The following is a 10167-nucleotide window of genomic DNA, read 5'->3' as shown; positions in this document are numbered from 1 at the left end:
TAGTTAGCAGAAATATGGAGACTACTTTCTGTTTTTCAGGTCAGCATGCTCTATTTTCAAATGTCTCTGAGGTGAATAGAGCCTGGCTGAGCTTTCCTACCTTTCTGCATCAGAGGGTGGCAAGATGGTGTCTTTGAATAAAGCTGTACCTACATCCTTTGATTTCTGGTCTTTACTGGGCATCTCTTCTCCCAGAGACTCCAGCAATAGTTAGGAAGTCCTCAGCCCGACTTATCCATGCAGGATGACTCAGCAGGCTCTGGATGTGCCAGTAAGCTTCCAAAACTGGTATGAATGGGGAGAGCCAGCATCCTGGAGACAATGGGGAGTGTCAGTCCTGGGAGCCCAAAATGCCTCCAGTGGCCCCATAAAGCCCGTCCAATCTATCATCTCCAAAGACCTGGGGGGAGGGGGCTTGGGGGCAGAGTCAGGAAGTTGCAAGTGCTCTCCACCCCTTTGCCTCTAAAAACTTTATCACCCTCTTGCAAGAAGTCACTATCTCCCTGGCCTGGAGCCATGTTCATAGAGAGGCCTTTGGTGAGCTCTCATCAACCTTGTAGTTACATGAAGTCATGTCAGAAATGATGGCTTGGGCCATCGTCCCAGGCCCAACCTGGGCCTCTGCCCAATTGTCATCCCCTTGGACTGTCCTGGGGAGGCCTCAGGGCCCTGAGGAACAGCAGCCAGTGGACACACTGGCAGACATGGGTGGACCTGCCTGGCATTTCTACAGGGTTCCAAGGTGTGCCAAGAACTTCCAACACCTCATCTCTCTGGAGCCTCATAACAACAGACTAGCTCATGTTTCAGAGAAGGAAGCTGTTACTTGCCTATGGTCACAAAACTAAGGAAGTATCAGAGACAGGATTCAAACCCAAACTTTTCTACTCCAAGGCCAGTTCCAGTCAGTCTTCTGTCAGTCAGTCAGTCAGTCAACAAACACTAATGAAATGTCTACTACGTGCCAAGAACAGTGTTAAGTTTGTTGGGATAAAAAGATAAAAGAAAGCCAGACCCTGCTGTCAAGGAGCTCACATTTTAATGGAAGAAACAACCTGCAATCAGCCGGGAATATAGGAGATGTAGACTGGCTAAATCGGAAGGCATTGGTTTTAAGGGGGAAAGAGAATGGCTTCCTATAGGAAGGTGAGATTGAGCCAGGCAAATCAGGAGGCAGAAAAGATGTAGTGCATCCTGGAGACAGCCAGAGAAAATGCCGTAAAATGCAGAGAGATGGACTCAAGGCAGAGGCCAAGCGAATTCCATTCCTAAGGAGAACACTGATGTTATTTGGGAGAGAATTTTAAAGAGAAGGGAAATGTGAACTGTTCCCTAGACTGTCTCCACACACACACATGTGCACACACACACAAACACACACACAAACACACACGCACACGCACACACACGCACACACACACACACCCTTTCTTCCCCTCGCTCCCCGCCCAGCTCCTATTTGCCGGGGCTGTGTCTGTAGCAGCTTTCTGGCCCGCGGGCTCCTCGCCCCTCAAGGTATCTTCCTGGCTCTCGGCTCTCCAGCTTCGGGTCTCCCGCTAGGCTCCAAGGGAGGCCGCGGGGAAGGACTTTTCTTTCCCAGTCTAGTCTGGCCCTCCTCCATCCTTCTCGGCTTCTCTCTTGAATTCTTCTAGCGAGGCTCCTGGGGGCCCACCCTCCACCCCTTGGAATTTGTCCCTTCTCTCTCCGCGCCTGGGACATTTGGGCTGCTCCAAGGACCTGGCTGCTGGTCTGTCTGCTCAGCCCCGGTCCACCGGAACTGAGGGGTCCAATGAGCTTTTGAGGCCTGAGGTCTACAGGCCGGTATGAAGGGCTCCTCTGCGCTGGCGCCTGGGTCTACACCCGCTTCACGCTGCCGGGAAGAGGGGACCTGGGAACTGCTCCTGGGGGCCGGAACCTGTACCTGTGCTAGAGCTGGAGGGGGGGCCAGGGTCGGGAAAAGCAGGGGGCTCCTGCGACCTCGACAGAGCTCCCTCCCTCGAACCTGGGGCTTGTGAGAGAGTGGGTCCCCTCTCCCCCTACTCTTAGCTACTAGGGGTGGGGCTGGGCTCCTGAGAGGGCAAGAGAGGGCTCTATATCCCGAGTCATCCCCGGCCCTCTCACTCGCTCCCACGGCCGTAGAAAAGAGGGGCTGCGGCATGTCTGTGACTGAGGAGGCTAGCCAGTGGGGAGCTCTCGCGGGCCCGGGAGAGGCTGCTGGGGCTGTGGGGAGCCTGGGAGAGCCGGCTCCAAGTACTTCTAGAATAGAACGGAAGCTCAGGGCCGCAGGCACGCCTCTGGCTGCAGTTTGGGAACCAGATGCTGCAAACCAAGAGATACTTCTCCCTTCCTCCTCCCCCTTCCCGCGGACTTCCTAACCGAATTTAGTCAAAGAATAACACCAATAATCCCCACAAACTACTGGGAGGCCCTTTCCTGAATCTCTTAGTTCTACCAGGGGTGGGGAACCTGAGGCCCCAAGGTCTCGAGGCTGCAGGTTCCTCACCCCTGTTCTCTTCGTGCCTTGTTGGGTCCGTTGCGTTTCTCTGGAGAACCCGGGTGCTGATGAGACCCCTGGGCCACACAGCGGGGAAGCCGCCGTGGTTCCGACTCAAGGCTACTGAACTCACAACCAGCACAAATAAGACCACAGAGAACAGTTAGTCCGACCCTCCCATGTTACAGAGAACAAAACTGAGGTCTCCAAGGCCTCCCAAACTACACACAGTTTTAATGGGACCTTGTCGATCCCAGGATGAGAAGGGCTTCCTAGAGCCTGCCACAGCTCGGGGGGTGGAGGCCCAAGAGGAAGAAAGGCGATTCCCCCCTGTCCCCCACCGGGATCTTATCGTGAAATGGGACTGGCCTGGATAGGGTTGTCAGGTTCTTTCCAAGGAGGAATGGAGAATAGAGGGGGAACTCTGAGAATTTCTCCGCAGCCTCTGAGCGCATGGAGGATTCGACCGATGCGCCCGGTCTCTAGGGGCTGCTGCTGTTGCTGGGGAGAGCCTGGCCCAGGGCTCACTCCTCAGGACTCCCCACCCCACCCGGACAGGGGGCACGGCTGCCTCAAAGCCGGCGGTGGCGGGCCGGGGCCAGCCCTTTGAGGATGCTGATTTTCGTTTTGCTTCCGCTCTCATTGAGTGAATGGCAGGGGAGGCTCTGAGGCTCTGAGCAGAGGATGATCGGCCCCAGGGGACTGAGGGGAGACTGACAGAGGGGACTGGGCTGAGGGAAAGACTGGGAACCAGGCCCAGAGAAGCAAAATCTGTGCCCCGCGATCCCACCCCACCCAACGTGCGGCTCTGCTCGCTCGCGGGCCAAGCTGCTGCTAGGACCTCTGACCCTTTGCGGAAAGCAGAGCTCCAAGAGCTGAGGCTGGCGGTTCCCTCTGTGGGCCCAGCTCCCCAGTACCCCAAGCTTCCGAGCCACCTATCCGCAGCTGCCTGGTCCTGGAAGCCCGCGTTGTTAAAAAAAAAAAAAAAAAAGCCTCCAGCGGAGTTTTCCGAGGGTCCTAGAGCCGGGACACCCGACGCAGACCTCAGGACACCCGCCCTTCCTCACGCTAGGGCCCTAAATTCCCGAAGTCCCTTTAGGCCCTCTTTTTGCGGCAAGTGGGGAGTTGTAGGGGGCACCTACATCTGTGGGACTGGAACTGGTCGAGAGTTTAAATTGCAAATGCCAGCTCCAGTTCAAAGTCTGGGCAAAGACCGGGAGAAGGGTAAAGGGAACCTCCAGGGAGAACCTGCGGAAGCAGGAGGTTCTAGGTCTGAAGGAATTTCCCCTCCTGGTCAGACCCGGAGCGAAAGCAGCTTGCTTACTCCGGAGGGCAGGATCGCTGCTCCGAGAGCTTCGGTCGCAGGGCCAGGAAAGGATGAGTTGAGAGAGATGCCTGGAGCGAGACCAGGGCAGGAGGGAAGAGAGGATGGGAAGCGCGAGCATGGCCCGGACCCCAAAGGGCCGACCTAGGGAGGTGTAGGGGTTGGAAGAGAAGAGAGCTGGTGACCCTGAGGTGCCCGGTTCGCACTCGGTTTTCCTTTCACCCAGATGGCGGTGGAGAGGGGAGGGAGGAATAAGGGTTAGGAAACACTTTCTGGCTTCTGCCCTCGGCCCAGGTTTGGCATCTGCCTTATTCTCCGAAGATCTACCCCAGCTTTCCCACTCGGACCCGGGCTGTCTGCAGATCCCGGGCTGCCTGCAGCTTAGCCGGGCCAGGATGCAGAGGAGCCTGAGACAGGCCTTCAAGGAGTTTTCTCCAGCGCCCTCCCAACCTTCTGGAGCTGTAGTCAGAAAGGTCCCGGGCCCGGGCATGGGAACTCACCCGCAGTGGTTCTGGGTTCAGGTGGGGCCCAGGTAGCTGGGGCTCTGCCTCTGGGTACAGGCAGGCAGCGGAGCGCCTGAATGAGCAAAAGCACACTGGCTCTAAGGTTGTCCCGCGCCCATTAGCCTAGGCCGCAGGGGAGGCCATAGGCCTCTTGCTTTTGCTCTGATTCGGTCCTCAATCCCCCACCCCCTCCCCGCCCCAGCCCCAGGTCAACCAAAAAAGTTCGACTTAGAGGCAAAGCCCGAGGGGCTCTGCCGCCTGCAGAGAAGTGCTTTTCTGGGGACTGGGGTGCGGGTGGTGAGGGGAGAGGTCAAAATCATCCAATGCTGGACACTGGGAATCCTATGGCCACGCAGCAGCCTGAGCCTGGGCAGAGGCAATCCACAGTGGCCACTGCGGCGGATGTCCAGGTAGTTCGGTTCGGTGGGAGCTCTGCAGTGGGGTGGGGGTGGGGGGGAAGAGGGGATACACCTTAAATACCCCGCGGTCTCTGCAGCCCCATCGCCCCAGGACCTGTCGCACCTCCTCCATCCGGCAGGTGCCCTCTGCAGGCAGACAGAAAGACTACGCAGAGGCTGGGGGAATGACTGCAACCCGCGAAGAAATCTGTTAAAACAGGCCCGGAGTGAAGAGCCTTATCCGGCCGCTGGTTTCTAGGCCAGGAGGCTAGGGATCTGAGATCGGAGGATTCCGCCGTTAGGCCCTGGGGAAGGCGCTAGGGCTGGGGCAGGATTTTAAGCCTTACGTGAGGGTGAGCACAGTACTGCGAAGAGGGCACAGCAAAGCAAAGGTGGGAGGGGGGCGTGGTGGAGAGAAAGCAGGAGGAATGGAAGTGGAGAAATAGAGACAAAGAAAGACAGAGACAGCAGAGAGACAGACCGAGAAAGAGAAACAGAGGGTGCAGAAAGACAGTCGGAAAGAGACAGACAGACGGAGAGAGAACAAGAGACAGGCAGGCAAGCAGACATAGGAAGATAGGGAAGGACAGAATAGAAAAACATAGAAAAGGAAGTGATAAACGCACACACGCATATTCACATACGCATGCACACATGCACACACGTAAAACCCTCACATACACATACATACAAACATAATCCTTCCCGGACTCTTGGCTCAGCAGAATTGGGAAAGGGCCCGTGGATGGCTCTAAGGAGCTTTGACGAGTATCCTCGTCGCAGACCCCGAACCCATCACCCAAACAAAACCCACCCAAGCTCACAGCAGGCACACCTTCCTTGGGTGGTCCTAAAGTCCAGGTGGACTCTGCTCCGCACAGCCCTCTCCTTCCCGCTCCTCAGCCTTTCTGACCATCCTGGTACAATAGCCGAGGGCTGGGGGGTCGAGGTGGTGATAGGGCCGGCCAGAGGCAGCCTAGCCCTGCCGTGAACCTACGGGGCAACCTTCCTTGGCCCTCGCGCCATCTCCGAGCAGATTCGATGAAGGGACCGCGCCAGGACCAAAGCCTTAGCTGGTGCCAGAGCACCGATTCCCTCACGGGACCGCTGAGGTGCCTTCTGAGTCTGCACCCCACCCGGTCGGCGCTCCCAGTAGGGGCCGCCCTGCCCTTGGACTCCTGCTGCCGCCTGGTTATCCCAGCCGGGACTGCTCTTTCTGGTTCTCTGGAAACTCCTGGGGCGCCAAAGGGGTAAAGGCGCCCTTTCACTCTGTGTGGCTATGGCTGTTGCGTGAGACCAAACTCCCCCTTTAGCCCATCCCTGCTGAGAATGCCCCGAGTGGGTCCTCCGAAGCTCCGGGGAAGGCCGAAAGGGGCATGAGCCCGGCCGAGAGCAAGCCAGGAGTGACAGGCTTGGGGCCTCCCCTCCGGAGCCAACCGCGGTCCAAGAGAGACCGGCCACTCAGCCACTCAGCAGTCACTCGAGATCCCGGGGGGGGGGGACACACTCGGGGACACCCAACCTCCCATAGGACCCTGGTTCTCTAAGAGGAGGGTCCGGGTCCACTCCTAGCGTGCCCCGGAGGGTATCCTATCTGCCCTTTGGCCCTGGTGCGCCCTCCGGGCATACTCCCCAGTCGGGGCCCCGCTGTGTCTCAAGCCACCCAGCCCAGGGAGCTTAGGGTCCCGGCTGCGCGAATGGAGGGAGGAGAGGGAGGATGGGAGCCTGGTCTGGCTGCAGCGCCGAAGGCCTCCCCACTCTGCGTTCCTTCCTTTCCTATCCCCTGGAGTGCTTGGGCACAGAAACTTTCCTTCCCAGTGCGCAGGCGCGGGGCAGGGTTTTGGGACCCGGCAGGGAAGCTGAGAAGAGAGGAGGGGAGGGGAGAGCTGGGAGGCGGGAGGGCAGGGGGCGGGGGGGAGTGTGGATTAAAATAAGGAGGCGGCTCTCAGTGAAAGGACCAGTGCAGTCGGAACTCCACTCTCCCGGCCACATTCCCAGGTGCTCGGGGCAGGATCAGTCTTAGACACCGAGAGGCTCGCGGGTTCCCAGGCTGGAGGGATCCCCGAGCAATCCTGAGCCCAGCTCCGTCTCAGGATCAGTCCGAGCCAGAGACGGCTGCGACAGTACTTCTAGGACCCGCGCGGCCAGAGGCTGTCCACCTCGGCAGAGCCCAACGCCGGCGCCCGCTGTGCCCAGGGCCGCTGCTCGCCGAGGCGGGACAGGCAGAGAGACGAACGTCGGGGAACCGAGGCTCCTAGAGGGTAAGTGCCAGCCTGCCTGTGTGCGCGTGTGCGTGGGACGGGACCAGCCCTCTCAGCTGCCACAGCCTCGCTGTGTACTGGGCATCAGCGGGTCAGCCGTGTGAATGACGGAAGGGGGGTCTGGGGATGGCACTCCTCCACGTCTCTGCCCCGGGGTTTCTTTGATAACCGCCAACACACAAGCCCGCGCGCGCGCGCACACACACACACACACACACACACACACAGAATCCTCATCCCGCCAGGCTGCTAAACACAGCTTCTCCTCACTTTCCAAACCCTAGTGCTTAGGTCTTGCCGAATTGAAGGGGTCTCACTTCACAGAATAACGCCGTGATGAGCGTTCCCTGGACCGGGAGGGTCTGCGCCAGAGCGCATCCTGAGCTACAGCCAGGTAGACAGAGCCGTTTTCTGGGGCACCATCCTATTGCACCCCCCGAGTTGCTGCCTCCCCCTGTTTCTGACTCTCGTACCAAGACTCCCCGCAAAAAGAGACGAAATTTTCAGACTAACCCCAACTTTGGAAAAGGGATTCCCCTTTTAAAAACCAAGCAGCCTCAAAGTTTCTGCGACACATACTTTCTGTAGGCTGTGCTCGCCTAGAGAGCAGTGGGCCCGGAGCAAGGGCCCTGAAGGCAGGAGAGGGTGAGACTCTGGGCTTCGGTTACACCGGGACAGGTGCATGCCCAGGCAGCCGACAGCGGAATAGGAGTCTGGTTCTAAGACCATAGGACCTAGAGTGGGAAGGGTCCTAAGAGACTTCATTTTTTCTTAGTGCAATCTGGACAGGGGTAGAAACTGACGCGGAGACTAGGGAAGAGGGGACTGACTGAGTCGAAGTCTCACATCTAGCAGCAACCTCGATCCAAACGCCAGGTCTCCAACTCCAAACTCGGGGTTCGTAGTGCAGCCTCGTGCACTTCCTCCCCGGGGCGCTAGGATACATCAGCCACCCTTCCTTTTTCCCCCTCCTCTGCCGGGTTCGCCCCATCAGCCCTTGGTTGCACTCTAGTCCCTTGCTTCCATCTCGGCCCTCCGAGTCCCTGAAAGGTGCCTGAACAGAGCCGACAGCCCGGGACGCCTTTCCTTGTGCCAGAGACTGGTGACCCAGCGGAGCCACGAACTAAGCACTCACTGGACCCGGTTCTGGGCACTAGGGGGGAGCGGCAGGCAGAACCAAAGCCCTGGAAAAGAGAGAAGTGGACGGGGGTTCCCCCACGTCCTACCCCTGTTTTTCATTAGACCCCGTTAAGTCAGAATGTCCCACGTTTAGCGCCAGGAAAGAATACGGTTTATAGCCCTAGAAGACCAGGGAGCGGAACGCCGGGCTTGGGAGAAGCGAGAGCGTCCAGCTCCAAGAGCCGTAGCAAAAGGACTCAGGAGCCCTGGAGCCCTTCACTGTGGCCCTGGGTAGGGGGAGTTCCAGCAGCCCGCCCGGGAGAACTGTCTTGGCCGCAATCTCCCCCAGGGAACTAACAGAAAGAAAGAGGGAGGGAGCTGGTCGGGCAGGGTGCGGGGCCCCTACCTCTTGGGTCCATCCGGGAACGCTAACCCAGCGGCTACGGCGGATAGCGACCCGCAGCCCAAGACACGTCCTAGCTAACTGACATCCCGAGGCCGCGGCAGGTCTCCTCTCCTCTTCCTTTCTAGGTTTTGGGGGCTAGTTGTCTAGGAGCAGCTTCGCCGGCCCGCCCCGCCTTGGCCAGCCAAGGCAGTAGTTCGCTGTAGGAGGGGACCGGCGGCCTTGCCTGGAGTCCCGGCCGGGGTCCTAGGCCAGCACTCATTTATGCAAGCAATTAAGACTTCCACGGTCCATTAGAGGCGAATAAGCTTCTAATAGATTCTGCATAATGCATTAATACCCCTACTCCCACGGCGGCTGGGGCGGCTAGGGCCTGTCTGTGCGGGAACTGCAGGGCCCGCCTCGGACGCCCACGGGCTTCTGCACTCGCATGCAGTCACCCCTGGGCGTCCACGGACACTCAGGGGTGCCTCCAGAAAGCCCCAGGGCAAAGACTTCTCTCTTAGCCTCAATTCCGTTGTCTGGGATTTCCCAAAGGCCGCCGTAAAATGGGGCCAGTTTTCTGCACTCCCTGCCTAGGAGATAGTGTAATTAAAATAAAAGCAGGCCCACCAGCCCGGAGCTAAGAATATAGAGAGTTCCCCCCGCACCCCGGGGTGGGGACCCTGAAAGGGACTGCAGCGGGGGGCCGAAGGGCCTCATTCTAAGTTACCCCTGGAGCCAGGGCAGGGTCTGGCTCTTGTTGGGGAAGACCCGGCGGGAGGGCGCTGGTACCTTTGTGTATGTCACATCCCCACTTTGCTCAGGGGGTTCACTCCGAAGCCTGGAGCAGTGGTCTCTCCTTTCGTGCCCCCTCTCCGTGAAAGTCCATGCGGTTTCGCAAAGTCGCTCCGAGCCCAGGGCGAGCTCTTGGCCCCTGGTCTTTGAAGGCTGGGAAGGTCGTAGAAGGATTGGGGTATTAACAATGTAAACAACTATCTCTGGAGTTCTTGCAGCACTAATTGAAACTTCACAACGCGCTTTCCTCAAGACTGGCTCGGGATGGAGCGCGGTTCTTACATTGCGTAAAATGGGGGTGAGAAGTCTGATCCCTTCTTTGTTTAAGATAAGGAAACTGAGGCAGAGAGAGAGAGAGGAAACGACTTGCCCAGGGTCACTTAGCCAAGAGTCAGTATTCGAACCGGGGTCCTTCCTGCCTTCAGATGCTTTCGTTTCCAACAACCACTCCTCTGCCATCCCTTCTTGGCCTCGCAGTCTGGGATCCTCCCGCCTTGTGCTGAGTCCCCAGCTGGAGACTCTGCGGCTGAAGGCGACCGGGAAAGTGGAAGGCTCCGGAAGCACTGCCGAGGCTCCCCAAAGCTGGCATTTGTGGCGCTTTAACAGCTACAAAGCGCTTCGACCCGAACTAGCCCGGGCCCCCACAAAGGGCTGGCCCATTCACTTAACTTCATCCAGCCTCGCTTCTGCGACCAGCTCCAGCCGAGGCCCCGGGCTAGCGTAAGGGTTACAAAGACCAGAAGACAAAGTGTTCGGTTTCAGGGGGCTGAAGATTTGAAACTTCCCGGGGCGATTAGGCCAGGAAGGTTGAGTAAAGACCTAGAGGAGGAGGAGGAGGAGGAGGGGAGAGAGAGAGAGAGAGAGAGAGAGAGAGAGAGAGAGAGAGAG

General features: G+C 58.4%; 1 protein-coding gene across 1 annotated transcript in view; it reads left to right on the top strand.

The window, feature by feature from the left end:
- The first annotated feature begins 6936 nt into the window (after window positions 1-6936).
- OSR1 (odd-skipped related transcription factor 1) overlaps window positions 6937-10167 on the top strand; it is a 5862-nt gene continuing 2631 nt past the window's right edge. The window contains exon 1 of the mRNA XM_027855660.1: window positions 6937-6980. The gene's annotated coding sequence lies outside the window, so the exon portion shown is untranslated. The remainder of the gene's footprint in view (window positions 6981-10167) is intronic.

Source organism: Vombatus ursinus, unplaced genomic scaffold (assembly GCF_900497805.2).
Source record: "Vombatus ursinus unplaced genomic scaffold, bare-nosed wombat genome assembly UNPS02010980.1, whole genome shotgun sequence".
Lineage (NCBI taxonomy): Eukaryota > Metazoa > Chordata > Mammalia > Diprotodontia > Vombatidae > Vombatus > Vombatus ursinus.
This window is presented reverse-complemented; position numbering and strand designations above follow the sequence as displayed.